Raw genomic sequence first — 24,325 nt, 5'->3', positions numbered from 1 at the left:
GATTGTTAGGTAATTATTGCATGTTATTTTTATTATTTCATTTATCCTTTCCTATATATCAAGTGGACTGTCAATAACAATATTACTAAAAAAGTCAACTAGATCAGACAAGTTACATCACAGTTACACCCATCGGTTATCTTTTGTTCTTATATAAATGCGAAAGTAAAAATTGATAGAGGAAAAATAGTTAATCAGAACATCAAGGGATAAGAAGGAGGGAAAGTCATGGGTTAATTATTCAGCTCTCTGTCTCTGAAGTTGGGCGGCTCCACCTCCTAATGTCCTGGTAATGAAGATTTGCTGTGTAATGTCTATGGCTTTCTGATATCTCAGCATGCTTAGTTGTAACCACTCCTCTTTCAGTCTTAAATTTCTGATAGACGATTTTCCAGAATCCTCAGCTGAAGCAATTCACCCCAATTAATATGCTGCACCTCTGAATCAATGCTCAAAGGGGCTAAAGTTAATTAGTTATATCATCTGTAACAGCAAATCATTCGCTTGCTTCAGAGCCTCCGATCGTCTTCTTGTCTCGGAGCTATTAAACTCAGTCTTTCCAGATGAAAATAATCCAGATCATCCATACCCTCCATGTGTCAGACTTTCAGCCCCAGTTGGCAACACTATAGCAAACCTCTCTGATCCTCCCAGTCTTGTCTATTTATTCGGTACTGCCTCTTGAGCCCCTTCACTTTCACTCACTCTTCTGTCCTCTTCTTTGCTGCTTCTTTTGGGCTCCGATCAAGTTCTTATTGCTATCCTCAGTGGCTCTTCTTCACCATTCAGCATTCAATCACTATGGCAAATTTTGGCACAAACTCTCTCCGTTAACCACCACAGTCTTTCACTCGCTCGCTTCCTCTCGTAGATGACAACTCGGACTTCAGGATCGCCATTACTAGCTGACAGTCTCTTGCTTGTTGGCCTCTACTGGGTTTCTGTTCACTGCGATGGGGGGGGTTGCCCTCCCCTCACCGCTGCTTGAGTCTCCCCACACAGGCAATTTCTCTGCCAGACTCGTGCACCCCAAAAGATTGCACCAACCAGCAAAAAATATTAAGAACTGCAGACGGGCTTCAGCACCTCTGTTCGTCCTTATGTCACCACCAGAAGCTCCTGTTTATTTATTTATTTATTTATGGTGCAGTGGTTAGAGTGCAGTACTGCAGGCTACTTCTGCTGCCTGCCAGCTGCCTGCAATTTGCCAGTTCAAGTCTCACCAGGCTCAAGGTTGACTCAGCCTTCAATCCTTCCGAAGTCGATAAAATGAGGAACCAGATTGTTGGGGGCAATAGGCTGACTCTGTGTTTGTTTGTTTGTTTGTTTGTTTAGCTGCCTAATTCACACATGATATCTGTGCCTAGGCTATCTATAACCATATCTATATCTATCTATCTATCTACACACACACGCACACACGCACACACATACATATGCATATACATATATATACATACATACATATAGTGTATGTATTTATTTATCTATCTCTTTAGCTATCAAAATTTATTTATTTATTTATTTAATTAGTTGCCCAATTGACACATGGGTGCCTAGGTGATACACACACACACACACACACACACACACACACACACACAGAGAGACAGATAGATAGACAGACAGACAGACACATATATATATATGTATATTATATATATATATATATATATATATATATATATATATATATATATATATATATATATATATATATATATATATATATATATATTTGTTTTCTGAGGTTCTCATGGTATATATATGGATCTTTGGTTGTTCGGGTTTTCTCCCACGTAAGATTCAAAGTATCTAGGCAGCGTTTGATGAAGTCTCATTCATCATCATCAGGCATCTGGCTTCGGCTCTTGCTTCTTGGAGTGATGTGAGATTGCAGCTGCTTCTTCCTTCCAACTGCCAGTGGGGGTGGGACTTGATTGGGTGGGGCTTGGCTGTGTTCTGATTGGGTGGGGTGTCTTCTCATTGGTAGGGGGCTTGGCTGTGTTTTGATTGGTTGGGGGTTGGCTGTGTTCTGATTGGCTGGATTTCCTGCTGCCCGGCTTGAGTTCGTGGTCGCGCTGCATCTCCATAGTGGGTGTCAGCCTGCTTCATGTATGGCTCGGAGGGGTTTGAAGTGGGCAGTGATGCAGCTGCAGTGTAGCTTCTGGTCCATGGTCGTGTCTCATCTTCTGAGTGGGTGTGAGTCTGTTTTCTACATGGAAGTGTGGTGGTGGCATCTTGTGTGGCTCTCATGGGTGTGGGTCTGGTGTCATTCTTCATGTTAGGTACTTCCTTCCAACTGCCAGTGGGGGTGGGACTTGATTGGGTGGGGGCTTGGCTGTGTTCTGATTGGGTGGGGGTGTGTTCTCATTGGTAGGGGGCTTGGCTGTGTTCTGATTGTTTGGGGGGGTTGGCCGTGTTCTGATTGGTTGGAGGCATGTTCTGTTCAGGTGGGGGCTTGGTTGTGCTCAGGTTAGTCTTAGTTGCTGGGGGATTTGAGTTGGTGAGCTGTGATCTTGCTGTTTGGCTTCGAGTTCGTGGTCATGCTACATCTTCATAGTGGGTGTCGGTTTGCTTCATGTATGGCTCGGAGGGGTTTGAAGTGGGTAGTGATGCAGCTGCAGTGCAGCTTCTGGTCCATGGTCGTGTCTCATCTTCTGAGTGGGTGGGAGTCTGTTTTCTACATGGAAGTGTGGTGGTGGCATCTTGTGTGGCTCTCATGGGTGTGGGTCTGGTGTCATTCTTCATGTTAGGTACTCGTCTGTTCATAAGGGCGGGTTTCCAAATGGCTGGAAGGCGGGAGGTGTCATCTCGTTTGTTCATGCTGTGTGGGCGTTTTTCTATCTCTATGGCTTCTCTGATTATTCTGCTGTTGAAGTGTTCGGTTTTGGTGATAGTTCTGGTATCGTAGGACCTAGTTCTGGCTAGTAGGATGTCATATCCCTCTTCACCCAAGTGCCAATAAAAGAAGCAACTAAGACTAACCTGAGCACAACCAAGCCCCCACCTGAACAGAACACACCTCCAACCAATCAGAACACGACCAACCCCCCAACCAATCAGAACACAGCCAAACCCCCTACCAATGAGAACACACCCCCACCCAATCAGAACACAGCCAAGCCCCCACCCAATCAAGTCCCACCCCACTAGCAGTTAAAAGGAAGAAGCAGATGCAATCTCACAGTCTTAGTTGCTGGGGGATTTGAGTTGGTGAGCTGTGATCTTGCTGTTTGGCTTCGAGTTCGTGGTCGTGCTGCATCTTCATGGTGGGTGTCAGTTCGCTTCATGTATGGGTTGGAGGGGTTTGAAGCGGGTAGTGATTCAACTGTGGTACAGCTTCTGGTCCATGGTCATGTCTCATCTTCTGTGTGGGTGTGAGTGTGCTTTCTACGTGGAAGTGTGGTGGTAGCATCTTGTGTGGCCCTCGTGCGTGTGGGTCTGGTGTCATTCTTCATGTTAGGTACTCATTTGTTCATGAGGGCGGGTTTCCAAATGGCTGGTAGGCGGGAGGTATCATCTCGTTTATTCATGCTGTGTGGGCGTTATTCTATCTCTATGGCTTCTCTGATTATTCTGTTGTTGAAGTGTTCGGTTTTGGCGATAGTTCTGGTATTTTTAAAGTCAATCTCATGTCCTGTGGCTTTGAGGTGTTGGACCAGGGAAGAGGTCGGTTCTTCTTTTTTGATTGAGTTCTTGTGCTCTAGTGCATGCACTTATTCTTCTGTTAGTTTGTCCGATGTATGTGGTGGGGCAGGCGGTGCAAGGGATTTTGTATGCTCCTTGGTTTTCTAACTTGATTTTGTCTTTAGGGTTTTTTAGGATGGTGGATATTTTTCTGTTTGTGCAGAATGCTGTTTTAATGTTGTCTTTTTGGAGGATCTTGCTGATTTTGTCTGTAGTACCTTTTATATATGGGAGAAGGGCTTTGCCGTTCTCTTGTTCTTTGTCTTGGATTTTGGTTGGGGTTTCTTTTTGGATTAGGTGGGTAATCTTCTTTCTTTGGAATCCATTGGCTGTTAGTACGTTGGTGAGAGTCTGTAGTTCGGGTTTTAGGTGTTGTTCATCAGCTAAGCATTTTGTTCTGGAGATGAGTGTCTCGGCTAGGGAATTGATCTGTGCTGGGTGGTGGTGTGAGAGTGCGTGTAGGTTTGTATGTGTTTTCTTCTGGTAGATGGTGTGTCCTAGGGAGCCATTGGATTTTTTGTATACTAAGACATCTAGGAAGGGAAGTTGATTGTTAGCTTCTGTTTCCATGGTGAATTGTATTTTGGGGTGTAGGCTGTTGAGGTGTGTGAGGAAGTTGTTCAGTTTTTCTTTCCCGTGTGGCCAGATTATGAAGATGTCATCTACGTATCTGAGCCAGAGTTTGGGTTTGTGATCATATTTTTCTAGAGCTTGTGTTTCAAAGTGTTCCATGTAGAGGTTTGTGATGACAGGTGAGAGGGGTGACCCCATGGGTGCTTGTTCTATTTGTTTGTATTTTTGTCCATTGTAGGTGAAGTATTATTGGATAGGCAATGGTTGGTCAGATCTAGGATGTGCTTGGGCGGGTTGTATTTGTTTTGGATGGCTGTCAAGGCATGTGGGTGAAGAGGGATATGACATCAAAGCTCATTAGTAGGTCTCTGGGTTGTAAGTTTTGTTTCTTTATGATCTCGATGAACTGGAATGAGTTTCCTACGTGTGAGTTGACGGATTCTGCATAGGGCTGAAGTTCTTTGGCAAGAAATTTGGCTAGGTTTTGTAGAGGTGAGCCTATGGAGCTGACTGTTGGTCTAAGTGGGGTTCCTTCTTTGTGCATCTTGGGGAGACCATAAAGCTTAGGGCATCTGGATGATTTCTCTCTGGGTATGATTCTTTGCTGGATTTCTTCGCTGATGGGGGAGGCTTTTATTTTGGATCTGGTGGTTTTTTCTAGGTAGGTGGTGGGGTCTGTGTTTAGGGGTTTGTATGTGGGGTCTTGGAGTAGGTTGGTTAACTTGGTTTGGTAGTCGGATGTATTCATAACTACTGTCACGTTGCCCTTGTCTGCTGGTAGGATTATTATGCTGGTGTCTTCTTTCAGGTTAAGTAGTGCAGTTTGTTCTTCTTTGGATAAGTTGCTTTTGGGTGGTTTGCTAGTGCAGAGGATGTTGGTGATTTCGAGTCTGATTCTATTAGCATCATCAGGGTTGGTTTTGGTCAGGCTGGTTTCAACTCCGCATATGATGGTTTCTGTGGGGATGTGTTTGGGAGCAACAGCAAAGTTGAATCCTTTCTAAAGGACATTGGTTTCAGCTTCAGTGAGGATCTTGTCTGAGATGTTGTGCACTGTTTGTTTCATGTGTGGCTGTGAGGGGGGAGGAGTTTGTTTCTGGCATTGTTGTAGTTTTCTGAGTTTGTTGGTGTGTGTGTTTGTCCTGAGAGTGGTCTGTGTTTTGGCTCTCCAGACAGAAAGCTATTTGGATTTGTCCCAAAGGGCAGGGTGAATCTTGTTGCTGAGTCTGAGGTGGAGTGTGAGGAGATCTTTGTTGATTTGATCTAGGAGGAATCTTTTTGTGTGAAGTTCATTTCTAATCAGGGCCAATTCTGTTCTTTTTAGGATGCGTTTGGTGACTGCTGTGTTGGTGTGGAATTTCAATTGGAAGCCTGTGGGGATTAAATCTTGATCTCGGCAGTAGCATAGGAATGTGAGGTCACATAAAATGGAAGCTCTTTGGACTTCACGTTTTTCATAAGTCCTGGTCAGAAGGTGGGTTTCCTCCCCATAGAGGTGCAATATTTGTTTTCTAAGATTTTCACGGGTATTTGTATGTGGATCTTTGGTTATTTGGGTTTTCTCCCGTGTAAAATTGGAAGTATCTAGGCAATGTTTTGATGAAGTCTCATTCATCATTTTCAAGCTTGTGTCTTTGGCTTTGTGCTTCTCGGAGTAATGTGAGCTTGCAGCTTCTTCCTTATAACGGCTAGTGGGGGTGTGACTTGATTAGGTGGGGGCTTGGCTGTGTTCTGATTGGGTGGGAGGATGTTCTCATTGGTTCGGGGTTTGGCTGTGTTCTGATTGGTTGGGGGGTTGGCTGTGTTCTGATTCAGCTGCATCACTACCCGCTTCAAACCCGTCCGACCCATACATGAAGCGAACTGACGCCCACCATGAAGATGTGGCACAACCATGAACGCAAAACCAAACAGCAGGATCACAGCTCACCAGTTCAAATCCCCCAGCAACTAAGACTAACCTGAGCACAACCAAGCCCCCATCTGAACAGAACAGACCCCCAGCCAATCAGAACACAGCCAACTCCCCATCCAATCAGAACACAGCCAAACATAAATAAATACATACATACATACATACATACATACATACATACATACATACATGTTGTGGCTCCGAGTCCTGGGTCTGCATTCTTAGAGGAATTGGGAATGCCTTCCTCCCCAGGACCTTCCTCTTCAGCAATGCCTTCCTCCCTGATTATGCCTCAGGTTTCGGCAGATAATCGAGAGGGACAGCCTGAGGCTAATCAGGAGGAGGGCATATCGGAGCAGCCTGTGATGGAAAATCAAGCAGATTAATGCTGGCTTGATGCTAGGCAATGTCGCAGGAGGAAGTGTGAGATGCAGTGCAGCAGACGTGGATGAATCAGAGACTGAGCTGAGTTGGTGACACACTCCACAGGGAATAAAAGTGGGTGTGTTTGCTCTGAGAATTCCGCACGGGACAATGTGTGAATTTTTCTGTGGAGCTTTGGTGTATCCTGTTTCTGGAAAGCTTTAGTGATTTATGTTTGTGTTATCTTGTCGGACTTGGCAGGCAGTGTGTGTGATACTGCCAAGACCTTAGCCAGCTCAAAGGAATTAATTTAGTAAATACTGAATCTTTTTGCCTGCTTGTATTTAGTCAGAGTTTGGACTTATCATTATCTTGTGAAAGTGAGACATAACATTTTTGTCCCGTGCCACACACGTAAACCATCTTTTGACCAAGATGGACCACTACCACCACCAGCAGCAGCAGCAGCAGCTGCAGAATGAAAACCAGGCTTTGCAATAACAGGTGGCCCAGCTGAATAATCAACTTGCTCTGCTGCAGGCTCATGCTGCTCCTCCTGCCCCTCCCCATCGGAAATGCCCGGTAGCTGTGCCGGATAAATTTTCTGGGCAGCCTGAGATGTTCCCAGCTTTCATGGGATAGTGCCAATTGTTTATGGTTCTGAGGCCGGAGGATTTTCCAGATGACCGGGCTCGGGTGGGGTTTGTAATAAGCCTCCTTTCGGACTCGGATGCCAGATGGGCCACTCCTTTATTACTGCAGAACAGCCCGTTGTTAATGGATTATCAGGGGTTTTGGCAACATATGCGCCAAATGTATGAGGACCCCATATGGGTGCAGACGGCAGCCAGACATCTGAAAGAACTTCACCAAGGGAAGCACCCCCTGCAGGAATTCATTTTGGAATTTCGGCTGATCTGTCTGTATTCCAATTGGAACGATGCAGCCTTGATGGACGCTTTTCAGGATGGCCTGTCCGATGAGCAGCAGGATGAGTTGGTTCGAGTGGAACCGGCCCCGACCCTCGACACTCTGGTGGTGCAATGCTTGTGCGTCGATGCCTGACTTCAACAGCGCAAGACTCGACACCCCGTCCAGGAGCAGCTATCCATATCTCTGCCATAGCACCTTGTACAACCAGCACCTGATGAACGATGTATTTCAGGACATGTTAGATTGGTTCGTGGTGGTGTACCTGAATGATATTTTGATTTATCCCAGGTCCAGGGACAGCCACCTTCAACATGTTCATCTGGTCTTGCAACATCTTTAGGAGCATCAACTCTATGCGAAGCTGGAGAAATACCTCTTCTTCCAGACTTCCATAGAGTTCCCGGGACACATCATCTCTCCCGAAGGCATCGCCATGGACCCACATAAAGTGGAGGCCTTGTGTAGTTGGGAACCCCCTTGTTGCGTGAAGGACATTCAACGTCTCTTGGGGTTCGCTAATTATTACTGGACCTTCACCCTGGGTTTTGCCAAGCTGACGGGTCCAATAAACCAGTTCCTTTGAAAGAAGGTCCCATTCCAGTGGGGGCCCCTGCAGCAACAGGCTTTTGAGGCCCTCAAGAAGGCCTTTATTGCAGAACCTGTTCTGAGGCATCCTGATCCACATCGTCCTTTTGTGGTGGAGATGGATGCATCCAACATGGCTATTGGGGTGGTGCTGTTGCAAGCCCCAGCAGATAGCGTGACTCCTTTTCCCTGCGCTTACTATTCCCAGAAACTCACTCCTTCTGAGCACAATTGCATCATCTGGGAAAAAGAGTTGCTGGCTATCAAGGCTGTGTTTGGGACTTGGCGACATCATCTTGAGGGGGCCCAACACAAGGTGGAGGTCCGGAGGGACCATCGGAATTTGGAACATTTGTCCACGGGGAGGAAGTTGAACCAGCAGCAGATCCGGTGGTCATTTTTTGCCCAGTTCAATTTTTCTCTGACCTATATCCCCAGTGGTCACAATCGGAGGGTGGATGCCCTGTCTCGCAAACCTGAGTACCTTTGCCCCAAGAACCCCCTTCCTCCACGGATGGTGCTGCCTGCAGAATCCTCGGCCGTAGTCCAGGAGCCGGTGGATTTCTGGACTCAGGTGCAAGAGGCGCAGTGCCTAGACGCCTGGTCGCAGCAGAGGACGGGGGAGGTTGGACCTGACTCCCCATGGACTTTGGAGCAGGGTTTACTCAAGCATCGGGGCTGGTTGTACGTGCCCACAGGGCCGCTTTGAGCCCTTATTATGACTCAGTGTCACGAAAACCCTGCAGCCAGTCATTTTGGGTTTTTTAAGACCCTCCATCTTGTCATGCGGACTTTTTGGTGGCCTCGAGTCCGGCATGATGCCCACGCCTATGTCATGTCTTGTGTACCGTGCCGGCAAGCAAAAATCATGATGGGTGCGCCTCCTGGTCTTCTTCAACCTCTGCCAACTCCAGAAAGACCATGGGGAGCGATTTCCATGGACTTCTTAACTCACTTGCCATCTTCGTCCGGATTTACAACTGTACTTGTGGTGGTCAACATGTTAACCAAGATGGCCCACTTTATTCCATGTCGTAAATTACCTTCGGCCCATACTACTGCCCGGTTGTTCTTACAGCATGTGTTTCATCTACATCAGGCTTGTCCAACCCACGGCCCACGGGCCGCATGCGGCCCAGGTCACCTCGTAATGCGGCCCAATGCCCACCCCAACCATCGTGCCACAGCCAGCGAGAAGGAGGAAGAGAGGCAGGCACGAGGCGGGGCGAGGCGAGCGCCAGGCCAAGCAGCAAGAGAAAAGGCGAGCGCCATCAGAACGCCACCTCCTGCTGCTTCTGTCCCCGCCGCCACTGCCCCCGCGGCGGGGGAAGAAGCGGCGGCAGCAGTGGGGATGGTGGCGGGGGCAGAAATGGCGGCGGCAGAAGCAGCAGCAGGGGCAGGGAAAGAAGCGGCGGCGGTGGCAGAAGCGGCGGCGGCGGGGATGGTGGCGGGGGCAGAAACAGCAGTGGCAGAAGCAGCAGCGGGGGCAGGGGAAGAAGTGCCGGTGGCGGCAGAAGCGGCGGCGGCGGCAGGAATGGTGGCAGGGGCAGAAACGGCAGCGGCAGAAGCAGCAGCGGGGCAGGGGAAGAAGCGCCGGCGGCAGCAGAGCGCGGGGATGGTGGCGGGGGCAGAAACGGCGGCGGCAGAAGCAGCAGCGGGGTGGGGAAGAAGCGGCAGTGGCGGCAGAAGCGGCGGCGGGGCAGAAGCCTTCCCGCCGCTGCAGCAGCAGCAGCGACGGCAGCGGGGACAGAAGCCTTCCCCGCCGCTGCTTCTGCCCCCGCCACCGCCGCTGCTGCTTTTGCCTTCCAGTCCTGCCTCATCCAGCCCGGCTATTTGCAGGAGGAGAGGTAGGCGTGAGGCAGGCGAGCTCCCCCCAGCAAAATTTGGCCGGAAAATAAACTGTGATTAAAAAAACGGTGATAAAAATAAATAATTTTAAATAAATAATTAATAATAAATAATAAAAACATCTCACTAACTTTATTTCCAAATAAATTTAATATGTTAACTATGTTTTCTATGGTTTTGGGGGATGATTGGGTATCGTTACTGTTATTTTATTTTATGTGCGGCCCAAACCAAATTTTCATCTTCTAATGTGGCCCAGGGAAGGTGAATGGTTGGACACCCCTGATCTACATGGTCTGCCGCTCAGGGTAGTTTTGGATTGCGGTGTTCAGTTTACTGCTAAATTCTGGAAGAGCCTGATGACCACGTTGTAGGTACAGGTGTGCTTATTGTCAGCGCACCATCTAGAGACTGATGGTGGGACGGAGAAGTTGATTGGCATTCTCAAACAATATTTACGGTGTTTTGTCAATCACCGACAGAACAATTGGGTGGCTTATCTCCCTCTGGCGGAGTTTGCCTTCAATAACTCCCAGCACATCTCCACCCAAATGACACCTTTTTATGCGAATGTGGACTTCCATCCGCAGCTTTTTCCATTGACACTTTTAGATTCCCCAGTTCCTGAGACACGGGAATACTTGTCGGAATTGCATTCTGTGCAACAATTGATTAGACAGCAATTGATACGGGCCAAGGAGGACTATAAGAGGTTCGCGGATCAATCTCGCTGGGTGACGCCCCCACTCGCTGTGGGAGATCAGGTGTGGTTGTCCACGAAACATCTTTGGGTCAACCGCCTAATCAAGAAGCTGGACCATAGGTTCATCGGCCCCTTTCCTATTGAGGTGGTCATCAATCCCGTAGCTTATTGTTTGACCCTACCGCGCTCTATGCGCATTCATCCTGTCTTCCACCATTCCCTTTTGGTTCCTGATGCCCCTTCCTGTGATCTCCGACCTCCCACTGCAGATGTTCCACCATCTGTACCCGACGATGATACCGCCACTGATGGCACAGTGGTCAGCATTTGGGATTCCCGCTGGCTGAAAGGATGGTTTCAGTATCTCATTGAGAGGCTGGGGGATGGACCAGAGGCCCTGTCCTGGGTGGATGCTTCCACGTTCCATGCCCCAGACCTTATATGGAGCTTCCACGAGCAATTCCCCTTGAAACCACATCCTGATCATCAGACTCGGGGGAAGGGCCCTGTGGTGAGGGATAGTGTTGTGGCCCCGAGTCCTGAGTCTGCATTCTTAGAGGAAGAGGATTCGGAAGATGAGGAGGAGGTAGAATTGGGAATACCTTCCTCCCCAGGACCTTCCTCTTCGGCAATGCCTTGCTCCCTGATTATGCCTCAGGTTTCGGCAGATAACCGAGAGGGACAGCCTGAGGCTAATCAGGAGGAGGAGGAGGAGGGCATATCAGAGCAGCCTGTGATGGAGAATCAAGCAGACGAATGCTGGCTTGATGCTAGGCAACGTCCCAGGAGGAAGTGTGAGATGCAGCGCAGGAGACGTGGACGAATCAGAGACTGAGCTGAGTTGGTGACGCACCCCGCAGGGAATAAAAGTGGGTGTGTTTGCTCTGAGAACTCCGCATGAGACAAAGTGTGAATTTTTCTGTGGAGCTTCGGTGTATCCTGTTTCTAGAAAGCTTTAGTGATTTATGTTTGTGTTATCTTGTCGGACTTGGCAGGCAGTGTGTGTGATACTGCCAAGAACTTAGCCAGCTCAAAGGAATTAATTTAGTAAATACTGAATCTTTTTGCCTGCTTGTATTTGGTTGGAGTTTGGACTTCTTATCTATCTTGTGAAGGTGAGACATAACACATACATACATATATACATACATACATACATACATACATACATACCTACATACATACATACACACACACACACACATACAGGTAAGTATGCATGTATGCATGTATGTATGTATGTATTTATCTATTTATTTATTTATCTACTTATCAAAATTATGTGGCTGCCCAATTCATACATAGATGATTCCGGATGACTTACAACATTAAAAATCTACTACATAAAAACCCATAACTCCAACCCGAGAACAACAGCCACCCAATTAAATCTACCACTTCGTCTTCACCAATAAAGAGTTGTGGATTGCTGGACTCGATGTCTTGATGTCTTTCCAGGTCTTGTCTTTCAGAAAAAGCAACAGGTGGGAACCCATCGTACTTCAGTGGGAATAATGTTCCATAGAGAAGGGGCCACTACTGAGAAGGCCGCTTTTTGAAGGGATCAGCAACATACCCTGCCTTTCTATCCCGGTGCGCCGGGTGCATTTAATAGTGGAGAGGTAGATCTGTGTGTAGTGCTTCCCCTGAAAGGATCGCTGGAGTCTGGGTTCCCCTGGCCTCTTTTCCAACCATCCAGGTGTCTTGCCACAGTCTGTTATTAAGAGTTGCCATTCCACTCTGGTCTCTCACTCAGGCACCTCCACATGCCTTGTCAGCTGGACTCTGCTGTCTTGTCATTCCAGCTGGTCCTTTGTGTAATCCCCTCCCAGCAGGTGGGTCATGCTGTGGGATGGTGGTCAGATGGTGGTGGTTGGCCATTCTTCCTCTCTCTCTCTCCATCCTCTTCTGCTACTTGATGGTCTCTCCTTCCATTGCCTTTATTCCATCGATTCCTCTTTCTCAATTCTACTCTTTCTCTCAGTCTCTTTCTTTCCCTTTCTACCACCTTTTCTCAACCTTTCCTCACACTCCTTTTCTCTACTTTCCCTCTCACTCCTTTTCTCTACCTTTCCTCCTTTCTCTACCTTTTCTCACACTCCTTTCTCTACGTTTCCTCACACTACTTTTCTCTATGTTCCCTCATACTCCTTTTCTCTACTTTTCCTTGCACACTTTGTCTCTACTTTCCCTCTCACTCCTTTTCTCTACTTTCCCTCTCACTCCTTTTCTCTACTTTCCCTCTCACTCCTTTTCTCTGCCTTTCCTCCTTTCTCTACCTTTTCTCACATTCCTTTTCTCTACCTTTCCTCACACTCCTTTTCTCTACTTTCCCTCTCACTCCTTTTTCTATGTTCCCTCATACTCCTTTCTCTACCTTTTCTCACACTCCTTTGCTCTACCTTTCCTCACACTCCTTTCCCTACCTTCCCTAACTTCATGAGATGGAGGCCAGGAGAGCTGGTAGACTCTGTTTCCTTCTCTCCCTTCTTTCTCTGGCTTGCCTCCAAGAAAAGTGCCCTCTCTCTATCACCTTCTCTCTCCATTGCACTCCCCTTTTTCCTGTAAAAACTCCTTTTATTCCCCCCCTCCCTCCTTTCCCCATGCTACATGTAGATGGAGATAATTCTGTTTTAAAGCAGGGAATGCTACTTCTGGAATATCAACAAATTGCTCCTGGATCTTTTTTTTTTTAGCATAAGAAACTTCTTTATATACAATACCATGCAGCAGAAATCAGCATACAAATTCAGGGACATATAAGCAATATCCACAGAAGCAAATCATTACAGAGTAGAGAAATACAGAGACCTAGAGGCCTAGATTTACAGAGGCCTAGATTACAGAGGACAAACCAACTCTTATATGCAGTTCAGCAAGTTACTCCTGGATCTTAAAGGGATTGTTTATTCTGTACTTGCTCTAGCCTGTGTTCTACAAAGGCCCAAATGAAGAACTGGCAGAATTGTAGTTTGGAAGGCCAAGTATTTGGGTCAAGTTACTCAAGGTACTCCTGGCAAGTACAGAACATAAAGAAATGGTACTAACAGGAGGAAGGTATGTGTGTTTAGGCATGGACCCAAGGGGGTAGTAATAGCTGGCTAGCTCTCCTCTTTGGTCAACTGTTGACCCGAGAAAGCAAATGTAGATTAGCCAATGGTTTTCTGCAATATCTACAGTCTCTTAAAAATATAAAGCTGCCCAGTATCCTTATATCCAAACAGATCTGAAACTAATCAAAACAGTCTGGATCAAATTAGGGTGCATCTTAAACTGGGAATGAAATCTACTTGGATGAAAGGATCCACTGATGGATGAATTACACCAACACAACTGAAGATCTTGCCTGATTTATTTTTGGGCTCATAGCAGTGAAATTTCAGTGGAACATCATCTTCAAATTACAGAGAAAAATACTATAGGTGACTGTACATCAGAGGTTTGACTTGGTGCCGGGTTTTTATTCTTTTCTGAGGTTTCTAATGTGTTTAGTTTTATAGTTTTAATATGACTTTTATGCTGCTTTAACTTTTGATTGGGAGTATAAAGGTAGTCCAACTTAGAACCAGTCATTTCATAGAGTTCAAAGTTACAATTGTTAGATCTGGGAGGATAGGTTCAAGGACGGAGACAAGACTCAGATAACAACAACAGCTCTTTATTAGTGACTTCAGATCTGAGCGAAATATCCCAGCCGCAGCAACGCCTTATATAGGGCTGGCTGCGGCTAGGCAGCCAATGACGGTGATTTGAGTTTGCCGTGCTTGGCTAGACCAATTGCGGCAACCCGTTTACTAGCCAATCGGATCAGTCTGAGGCGACCAATCACGATCCGCTATCAGCGGGCCAATCAGAGTTGCAGACTTTCGAGCCTGCTAGTCCAGAACACCCCTCCCCTCTCGGTTCCGTTTAAGGGGAGGGGTTATGTAGCCTCGCAGGTAGGCGGGTCTTCGCACCTGTCTACCTGACTTGTGTAATTCCAATTGCCCGTGTTCAATCTCGGGTTCAGACGGGCTGCTTGCTGGATCTATCTGGAATGGTGAACTGGTGCCATAGTTGTGACTCTCTTCTGGTGACCTCGGGGTGGTTGAGTCGTCAGCTTCGTTGCTACTGCTATGGCTCCCTGGGCTCACTGAGCCTGCTTGGCTGCTGCTTCTAGGTGAGGTATTCATTTGCCCAGGCTCTACTTCAGTTGGTAAGTATTGTAAGCTATGATGTGGTGATCTTGGGGTTAGTTCTGGTGGGACAGATGTTGGTTCTATTCCAGGAATCATGGTTTCCCCTTCCCCCCTGGTGTCGAGGTTGGGGTCACTGATGGAAGTTGTGGTCAGCCTGGAACATAGCTGGTCAATGTGGCGTTTCTACGCTCTGCCATCAGTGGTTAGTAGGCGGTAGGAGCGGGGGCCTGTGACTTGAGTTATTTGAGCAGGAATCCACAGGGGATCCCCTGAAAAGTTTTTTGCAAATACAAGGTCTCCTACCTTAAAGGCGCGGTGCTTGCTGCTGGAGCCCAGGGGTTTATCTGGGGGGTAAGCTGGGTGTAACCGGTCTAGAGGCGATCTGAGTTTCCTGGCCATCAGGAGTTCAGCTGGGTGGGCTCTTGTTAGTTGTGCTGTTAGTTGTGATGTGCTGGAGAAGGAGCATCCTAGTGACTTTATCATGGATGTTTCCTTGTTCCATTTTTTGTAGAGTTTTTTTTTTTTTTTTTTGTGAACTGAACTATTCGTTCAGCTCTACCATTCGCCGCTGGATGAGCCGGCGATGTCAGTGCGTGTCGGATGCCACGGTCTGCTAGTATTGTTCGAAGGCTAAGGCAGTAAATTGAGGGCCATTGTCAGACACCAGAACATCGGATAGGCCGTGTGTTGCAAAGAGTCTGTTCAATTTCTTGATGACTGCATCTGTAGTGGTTGTTTTCATTTTATTAACCTCGAGCCAGTTAGAATATGCGTCTACTGTTATTAGAAAAGTGTGCCCTTTTGTAGGTCCCGCAAAATCAATATGAATACACGACCAGGGACCTCTGGGTGTTTCCCATTCTGCTGGTGGAGCTTTAGGTGGGGCTGAGCGGGTTTCTTGGCATCTGTTACAGGAGGTGACCCAGATTTCAATTTGTTTTTCCATACCTGGCCACAGGCGTAACTCCTCACCAGCGCTTTCATACGCACGATGCCCGGGTGTCCATCGTGTAGCAATTGTAGGACTTTTTTTGTAGTTTTGCTGGTATGACCACTCGGTCTCCCCATAATGTGCACCCTCTTTGTGAGAAAAGTTCTGTTTGTCTGTTCTTGAAGGGTTTAAAGGTTTCGTTGGGTTCACTTTCTGGCCACCCACTCTCCACCCAGCCAAGAACTCGTGCCAAACATGAGTCTTTTTTGGTTTCAAAGGCGATGTCCTGAGCTGTTAGTGGTGGTGAGGGGATTGTCTCAATTTGTAGTATTGGTAGCGTGGGAGCTGGGTCATCTTGAAGTTCGGGTAGTGGAGAACGGCTCAAGGCTTCTGTGTGGGGAATAGTTTTTCCAGGGCGATGCCTCAGTTGATAATCGTAGGCGGCTAGGAACTCCGACCACCATGTCATTCTGGGGGATAGAATGTGTGGAGTAGGTTTGTCGCCTGCCAGGATGCCAAGTAATGGTTTATGATCTGTGATGATGGAGAATGATCTCCCATATACATATTCGTGGAACCTTCTGATTGCAGATACAATAGCAAGGGCTTCCTTGTCTAGGTGGCTATAGTTTCTTTCTGTTTTTGACAAGGTTCTTGAAAAAATGCAATAGGTGCCTCAGTGCCATTTGGTAGAACGTGGCTCAGGATGGCCCCCCACCCCAAAAGGTGAGGCGTCACAAGTCACAGTCAATGGGAGTGTTTCGTTATATTGTATGAGCACTGCATCTGAAGTGAGAAGGTCCTTTACTTATTGGAAAGCATGTTCCTCCTGTCGTCCCCAAATTCAGGAGGCCCTTTTACTGAGGAGTCTATGAAGGGGTTCAGCAACAGTCGCCTTCTGGGGTAGGAAAATGTTATAAAAGTTAATGAGTCCCAGGAAGGCTTGAAGGCCTGTTTTGTTTTTGGGTCTTGGGGCATTTTTGATGGCTGCCGATTTCTTTTCTGTAGGGTGAATTCCTTGTTTGTCAAGGAGGTGACCAAGGAATTCAACCTTTTCTGTGCATAACTGGCACTTTTCCTTTTTAACCTTGAGGCCAGCATCTTTGAACCTTTGTAGGACTGTTCTGAGGCATTTCTCTAATTGACTCTTCGTTGGGACGGCTATTAACACGTCATCAAAATAGGGCACGACCCCTTTTATGCCCTGCAATAGTCTCTCCATCAGGCTTTGAAAAATGCCTGGTACTAAGCTGACTCCAAACTGGAGCCTGTTACATTTGAACGCACCTCGATGTGTGACTATAGTTTGGGCTTCGGTGGTTTCAGCATCGACTGGCAGCTGTTGATAAGCTTGGGCCAGATCAAGTTTTGCAAATATTCTGCCACCCCCAAGTGAATGTAGGAGATGCTGAACAACTGGTACCGGATAGGTGCTCTGCTGCAGTGAGTGATTGAGGGTGGCCTTCTAGTCTCCACAGATTCTCAAAAAGCCATCGGGTTTTATGGGGGTGACAATTGGTGTCTCCCATCGGGCTCTAACATGCCTTGTGCAATTAATTTGTCCAGTTGCTCATCAATTTTGGGTTTGAGAGCAAAGGGAACTCGGCGTGGTTTTAGGCGAATGGGCGCAATGTCAGGGTGGAGATTAAATGAAATAGGGGACCCTTTGTACTTGCCTAAATTTTCGCTGAAAACTTCCTGGAAATCCTGGACGAGGGTCGCTTCCCAGTCATCGTCTTTGGTATGATGGATGCCAGCCATTCCGATTCCTAGTGGCGCGAACCACTGAAGGCCCAGTAGGCTTGGTCGGTCTCTATCAACAATGGTGAGTGGTAGTATTGCAGTATGTCCCTTGAAAGAGACCTGGAAATGGCTGGTGCCCGCAATTAGAATCCAGTTGCCTTGGTAATCTTTTAATATGAGTCTCTGACTGCTGAGATCTCAGCGGCGGATGTTGGGAATCAGTTGTTTAAGGGTTTTCCAGGAGACCATGGATAGGGAAGACCCGGAGTCTACTTCCATGATGCATGGTTGATTTTCGATGGTGACTTCTACATGGATTTTTTTTTGTATCTAATGATAAAGTGTGGCCAATGGTGATGGTCTGATGTGCCTCTTCTCATCTGAGTACGCCAGTAGACCTTCGAGGTCTGTTGTACTGGTTCCACTGGTTGCTTGGGCGGTCCCTCTGTGTGGTGGGGTTGCCATCGGTTCTTTTTGGACTGTTCCCTCTCCATCTGGGGCTGGAGCTTCTTTTATTCCTGCATACCTTAGCAATATGTCCTCGTTTTCCACAAAAACGACAGATGGCGTCTAGGAATCTGCACTCGGATCGTGAGTGGTTCCCACCACAACCAGCACATTGGTAGTTCGATTTACGACCCCCGCTGGTCCCGTTGCTCATGTTCTGACCGGAGTCTGTGGACTTCTTCCTCCTCACTGTCTGAGGAGGATTCGACATCTTCGTGATGGGTGGCCGATGTGTATTTGTCTGAAGGCTTCCCAGTATCGTTGGTGGGTTGGCGGTTGGCCCCACTGGTTCGGCACATTCGTGCTGCTGATTTACGAGTGGCTTCAGCTGCAGTGGCGTCTGCTATGGAATCTGCAAGGGAAATGTCTCCTTTGGCCATGATCTTGCTTTGACAGTTGGATCTCTCAGGCCAAGGACAATTCAATCTCACATGGCTTCTTCTAGATTGGCGAAGCCACATAATCCGCCCAGGTTTCTCAGGTCAGCCACGAAATCCCCGATGCTCTCACCTTCACGCTGATCCCTCTGGTAAAACTCGTGCCTGCGAATGAGAGTCAGTACTGCTGGGGCATAATGGTTACAAAGGATGGGAGCAAGGGTATCCCAGTCCGTCATTTTGACTTCAGCTGGTTTCGCAAGTGCTTTAGCCATTTTAAAAACGGCGGGTCCGCAATGCGTTAGAAAGACTGCTCGTTTCTTGCTGGGCGTGGCATCTTTAAGGTTGTTGGACTCCAGGAACATTTGAAATCTGTCCATATATGAGTCCCAGTCCTCGCTGGCTGGATTGAATGGGACAGGTGGTATAGCACTGCTGGCCATGTCGCCGATGTTTGCACTCTCAGCCACGTGCTCCTTCAGCTTCAGCGAGTGTTCAGTAGGCTTCGTGGTCTCCGCATCCCATCCTCGTCACCAGTGTTAGATCTGGGAGGATAGGTTCAAGGACGGAGACAAGACTCAGATAACAACAACAGCTCTTTATTAGTGACTTCAGATCTGAGCGAAATATCCCAGCCGCAGCAGCCCCTTATATAGGGCTGGCTGCAGCTAGGCAGCCAATGACGGTGATTTGAGTTTGCCGCGCTTGGCTAGACCAATCGTGGTAACTCATTTACTAGCCAATCGGATCAGTCTGAGGCGACCAATCATGATCCGCTATCAGCGGGCCAATCAGAGTTGCAGGCTTTCGAGCCTGCTAGTCCGGAAAAATAATGGCATTGGAAAAGGAGTCTTATGATCAATTTTCACATTTACGACTGATGCAGCACCTCCACAGATCAGACTTCAGGTGCTTGACAATTGGCATGGAATTTACAATGTTTGCAGCATCCCAGGATTCTGCAATGGACATTTGCAACCTTAGGGAGGTTCTAGGAAGCAAAGTCAATGGGGGAAACCAGATTCATTTAACAACCGCATGATTCACTTAACAGTTATAAGTTATTTGCTTAACAACTATGGTGAAAAAGGTCATAAAATGGGGCATGACTCACTTAACAATCGCCTTGCTTAGCAACTGAAATTTTGGATTCATTTGTGGTAAGTAGGAAGTCAAGGATTACTTTATAAATTTTTTAAATAAGGAAATAATCCTTGCCAGTCAAAGGTTGTAATGGCCAATTTTTCCCCCTCTTTGTCTCCAGGTTGCAAAATCGTCTTAAATTTTACAGAATATTATATATTACAGAATAACAGTGCTGGGAGGGATCTTGGAGGTCTTCTATCCAATTTCCTGCTGAAGCAGAAGACCCTATGTCATTCCAGACAAACGGCAGTCTAATATTTTTGCAAAAACCTCCAGTGAGGAAAAAAACACCACCTGGAAACAAACTATAGCATTGATTAATTCTTCTCACTGTCAGGAAATTTCTCCCAACAGTGATTGGATCTAGCTTGGTTGTCTCTTTGATAATCTTCTACCCATTACTTCTTGTCCTGTCCTCAGTGTTTTGGAGAATAGGTCAACCTCCTTAACTCTGTGGATGTCCCCTCAAATATTGGAAGACTGTTATTTTTCTGTCTCTGCACACAGGTGGATTTATAAACTGTACAGATGCAGATTGATAACTCAGCAAGATGTCCATAACAAAGAACATTTATTGGTTCATCAGGTATCCTCTTAACTCACATTTGTGACAAAGTTCTTCTTTAATGACCAATCCTTTGTATATCTGCCTTGTAGTAAAAGATAGTTATCTCCTAACCCATCTCATAGCAATAGAAAAAGCTGCCATGAGTTTGTGAGTTCAGGCAAGAATGAGGAAAACCTCCTCCAACTCTTCGAGGGTCAATTTAGTGACCAATCAGGATTACAGATGTGGCCACGTGACATGAACTACATTTCCCAGGATACCTTTAACTACATTTACCATGATGCATTCCCTTAAGGGGACAGCTCACAATTCCTAATTAACTATCCAATTCCCATAGACTGGCTGGGGCAGCACACTACCCACCTGGAATTGTAAATTCCACTACTAAGAGAAGAGGAAAAAAAATAACTATAAACTAAGATAAACAGTAAACAGTAATACTATGAATAGCAGATAACTATATAACTAAGATAAACAGCTATATAACTAAGAGAAACAGTAACATTAATAAAGCATCAAACAAAGCAAAGCATGCAAAGCTTGAGGTTCAATCTTCAAGTTCAGCCTCTTGGTGCAAGTCTGCTGGTCACCTCTGGTGGCTTTTAGGGTGTACAGGTACTCTTGGTGCCAAAGCTGAAAGTCCACTGGTCACTTCTGATGGCCTTTTAGGGTGTATAGGTACTCTTGGTGGCAAAGGTGAAAGTTTGGTGATTGCTTCTGGCAGTCATTTAGGATTGGAGTGGTACTCTTGCTTCCACGGTGTCAAAGGGCATCAGGAAGCTGTTGGAAAGGGTGTTGCGGAGGCATATGCCTGTGTAGAGTGTCTTAGTGGACGTCTGGTGGTGGTTATAGGGCGTTTAGGGTGTCCTAGCGAAATTGTACTGATCGCCAGTGGCATTTTAGTTTTGAATGGCATTCTTGTTTTCAATGGCACTAAAGGGCGTCAGAAGGCTGTTGGAATGGATGGTGCTAAGGCATTTGCCTCAGTTGGAGCCTGCATCCAATTGTCACTGACAATTCCTATGATCCCCCATGCGAGTGAAGATTTGATGGCCACTGGGCCATCTACAGGGCCACCGACTGACTCGGAGAAGAAAAAGGCATGTGGGGCATTATTTCCCAGAAACAGTAGGATCTCAGCCTCCAGATCTAGAGCAGGAAAGTGATGAGCCAAGTGCTGTAGGTGAGGCATGGTACTTATAACCTCAGGTGTTGTGATCTAACTGCGGTTGTTCGGTATCCCATCACATTCAAATACAGGCGATAGTCGGAAACGGGAACTTCCATCTAATGACTCTATGCAGAGTCCAGTAGCTCTCCTTCCTGCTATGCTTCTTGGTCCATGGCATGTTGATACAGTGAAGGGAAGTTTTTTTTTGTTGCACCTCAAAGAGGTCAAAGAATGTGGGTCTAGCCAGGGTGCAGGTGCTTGAGTGTCTATCTGCACATACATTCTCATGGCATCTTCAGGGCATCCTTCAGGATACACTTTGGCTAAACGGATGGGAAGACACAAACAAGGGCATAGTGAGTCGGCGCACAGTGCTATACAATTGACACTCATACTTGGTTTTGGTTGTGGTTTGTCAGACTGCTGAGGAGCCCTGCATGCTTCTGTGTTACATTGAGGCTCCTTGTCTGAAAGAGGGTTATGAGATATCTGCGGTGGTGGCCTGGAGTCTGGATGCAGCACAGTCGGGTGCTGGTCACTATGGCATAAGTCGCATTGCACCTTGGCTGTGCAGTACTTGGATGGGTGTTTGGATTCGCAACACCTATAGCAGTATTGGTACTCCCTTAGCAACTCTTTTTGTTGGGTCAGTGATTTCGCTAAAAACCCAGTGCAGCTGTTCAGCGAGTGATGAGTGTTCTGCATAGGAAAAAACTGTATTCTCCTTGTATTCGAAGATCTAAATTGGGTTGTATCTGATGAGTTCTCACCCCAATTGTGTATGGATGAGGAGTCAATCTCAGTTTTATGGACAACCATGAAGGGTCTTTCCCTGGTAGTGTGTATAGGGCCTGAGGGCGATATATGGTTGCTGTTGTATCTTCTGTCATTAGGAGGACAAACAGCTCTGAGTCCACGAGCCTGGTGTGTGTTGCACACTGTCACCTGGTGGGACACGAATTCTTCAAGAAATGTAGGTACAAAGCAGCAGCAACCCTTGTCCATGAAGGTGTCAGTCAACTGGAGCCACTTTTCAAGTAACACCTGTGGAAGTTTTCGAACAATTTTGTTCTGCGTGTCGACGTGATCAAGACAGGTGAGTGCCGGTAAGTTGGGATCCTGTTGTGCCTTTCTCAGCTGGACAAGTATGTTAGCGAGGTCTATGATTCAGTGAGTCTTGTCGATAGGAATTTTTGGAAAACTGTTGAGGCTTATCCAAGAATGTTGCTTCTATGTCCTCAGAAGTGCCATATAGTTCATCAAGCCTTTTCCAGGATAACCGTAGGGCAGCAGCTGGGTCATCTAAGTGGGATGCCAAAAGTGCCCTCGGTATTTTGGCAGAATGTGGCCCTAGCCATGCTATCAAGTGTCTGATTATTTCATCAGGGTTCAGGCCTGCCACCTGAACAGGGTGCAGGAAAAGTTTCTTCCATACTAGATACTTGCCACCTGACTTGTCAGAATCTGCGAACTCCGTTGTCATGCAAATTTAGCTTTCCACTCTGTACAGCCAAGTTTCTCCAGTAATCTTCAGCATTTGCTGAGTTGGGGGAAGTATTGATGTAGAGGGTTCTCCCGCTGGATTCTCGTAGGGTGGGTTCAGGTTGTAAGTCAACAACGGATTGTAGTCTTCCTCCCAGTACTTACAGAGGATGTCGTTCTCCCATACTGGGGACGATGGTCGAGCATCGTGCTGCTGTGTAGATTGGAAGCAGTTACTTTGTGGTGCCTGGGAGCTGGATTGGTATTGAGATTGTGGCAGGAATGCTGCTGCCTGTGGATTAAGTGTGGTAGTTGTCGTTGATGGCATGTCAAGAAGTTGTTGTAGGCACTGGTGGGCTACGTTGCTTGGCCAGCAGGGCATGAGATGTTGCAGTAGGGTTGCTGGTGCTGGGAAGAGAATCTTGGACCTTACTACATACAACATCAGTTGGGGAAGGTTTGCTGTTGTGGGAAGTGAATCTTGTACTTTAGGTTGTACAATGTCAGTTGCATAACTGACATGTAGAGTCTGGTTGAGATTCATCCCTGTGCTTCCCTGGTTGTGGGAGACTGTTAGGCAACTGAGGTAGTTCCATCTGCTCATTTTGTAATGAGAGCTGCTCATCCACATAGGCCTTGACCCATGTATCTGGGCTCTCTTCCTCAAGTCTTCAAGGTTGAATTGGAGGGACATGTTGTCGGCCATCTTCCACCATGCTGCAGCGCATGCAGTCTTTGTTGTGGCGTCTCTTTGCCATTTGGCCAATTCCAATTTGGCCTGTGCTTTGGCCATTTCCACCTGTTGTCTGGCCTGTGCTTTGGCTAATTCAGCCTGTTGACTGGCTTGGGCTTTGGCTATCTCAGCTTGTTGACTGGCCTGGGCTTTGGCTTGTTGAGCCGCTATTTCAGTCTGTTGAGCCGTTATTTCAGCATGTTGAGCTGGTATTGCCGCCTTCTGCTGTGTTACTTCTTCTGTGGCATGTAGCTCTGCATCTGCTACTGCAGCTTCTACACCAACTTCTGCAGCCCATTCGGCATAACTTGCTGGAGGCCTTAGATACGCCGCTATGATGGGAGGATGCTCTGGAAGGATGGTGAGATTTACATGAGAATGGGATAAATTCTAAAAGTTGAATTCCTTTTCCAGAGAACATTGTTTTGCAATATTCTTAAGTTTTACTAAGCTATGTATTCCCATAAGCTACACTGAATCACCTTTGGATATCTTAATTGCTGTGAAGATATTCACAGCTTTACAGTTGAAAAATTGATCTCATTATGTAGATAAATGTCTAATTTGTGAGAATCTGCTTCCTTACTTAAAATAATCTTCTCTTGTAAAAGTAATTCTGATACAGACTCAGTTTGGAAATCAATTCTAGAATACAGTTTCTTATGTAGATTTCTATCCTATGCAAAATATAGGTTCCTCTTTGCGTATAGCTTTATTATTTCCGCATTATATAATGCTTTAAATCAGAAGACACTTTAGCAATATGCATACAATGGATTGTACTTTATAAACATTTTCTTATGTGTATTCCAATGTATTCCAGATATTTGTACTGTCTTTTTTTTACTGTTTTAACACTTTATTAAGTTATAAGACAAG

At 46.7% G+C, this 24,325-nt stretch overlaps 1 protein-coding gene and 1 pseudogene across 7 annotated transcripts in view; both read left to right on the top strand.

Annotated features, from left to right (window-relative positions):
- Positions 1-24,325, top strand: part of LOC113449572 (perforin-1-like) — a 49,177-nt gene that overhangs the window by 8,879 nt on the left and 15,973 nt on the right. For 4 of the 7 annotated variants that reach the window (XM_087918046.1, XM_087918042.1, XM_087918043.1 and 1 more), the window contains exon 1: positions 13,826-14,032. The exons of 2 other annotated variants lie outside the window; for them this stretch is intronic. The gene's annotated coding sequence lies outside the window, so the exon portion shown is untranslated. Of the gene's footprint in view, positions 1-13,825; positions 14,050-24,325 lie in introns of those variants that run through there. One more of the 7 variants, XM_087918047.1, reaches the window with a different exon arrangement.
- LOC148124249 (uncharacterized) lies at positions 7,710-8,878 on the top strand (annotated as a pseudogene).

The sequence above is a fragment of the Pseudonaja textilis genome, chromosome Z (assembly GCF_049901715.1).
Source record: "Pseudonaja textilis isolate UNSWEBS1 chromosome Z, rPseTex1.2, whole genome shotgun sequence".
NCBI classification, from domain to species: domain Eukaryota; kingdom Metazoa; phylum Chordata; class Lepidosauria; order Squamata; family Elapidae; genus Pseudonaja; species Pseudonaja textilis.
This window is presented reverse-complemented; position numbering and strand designations above follow the sequence as displayed.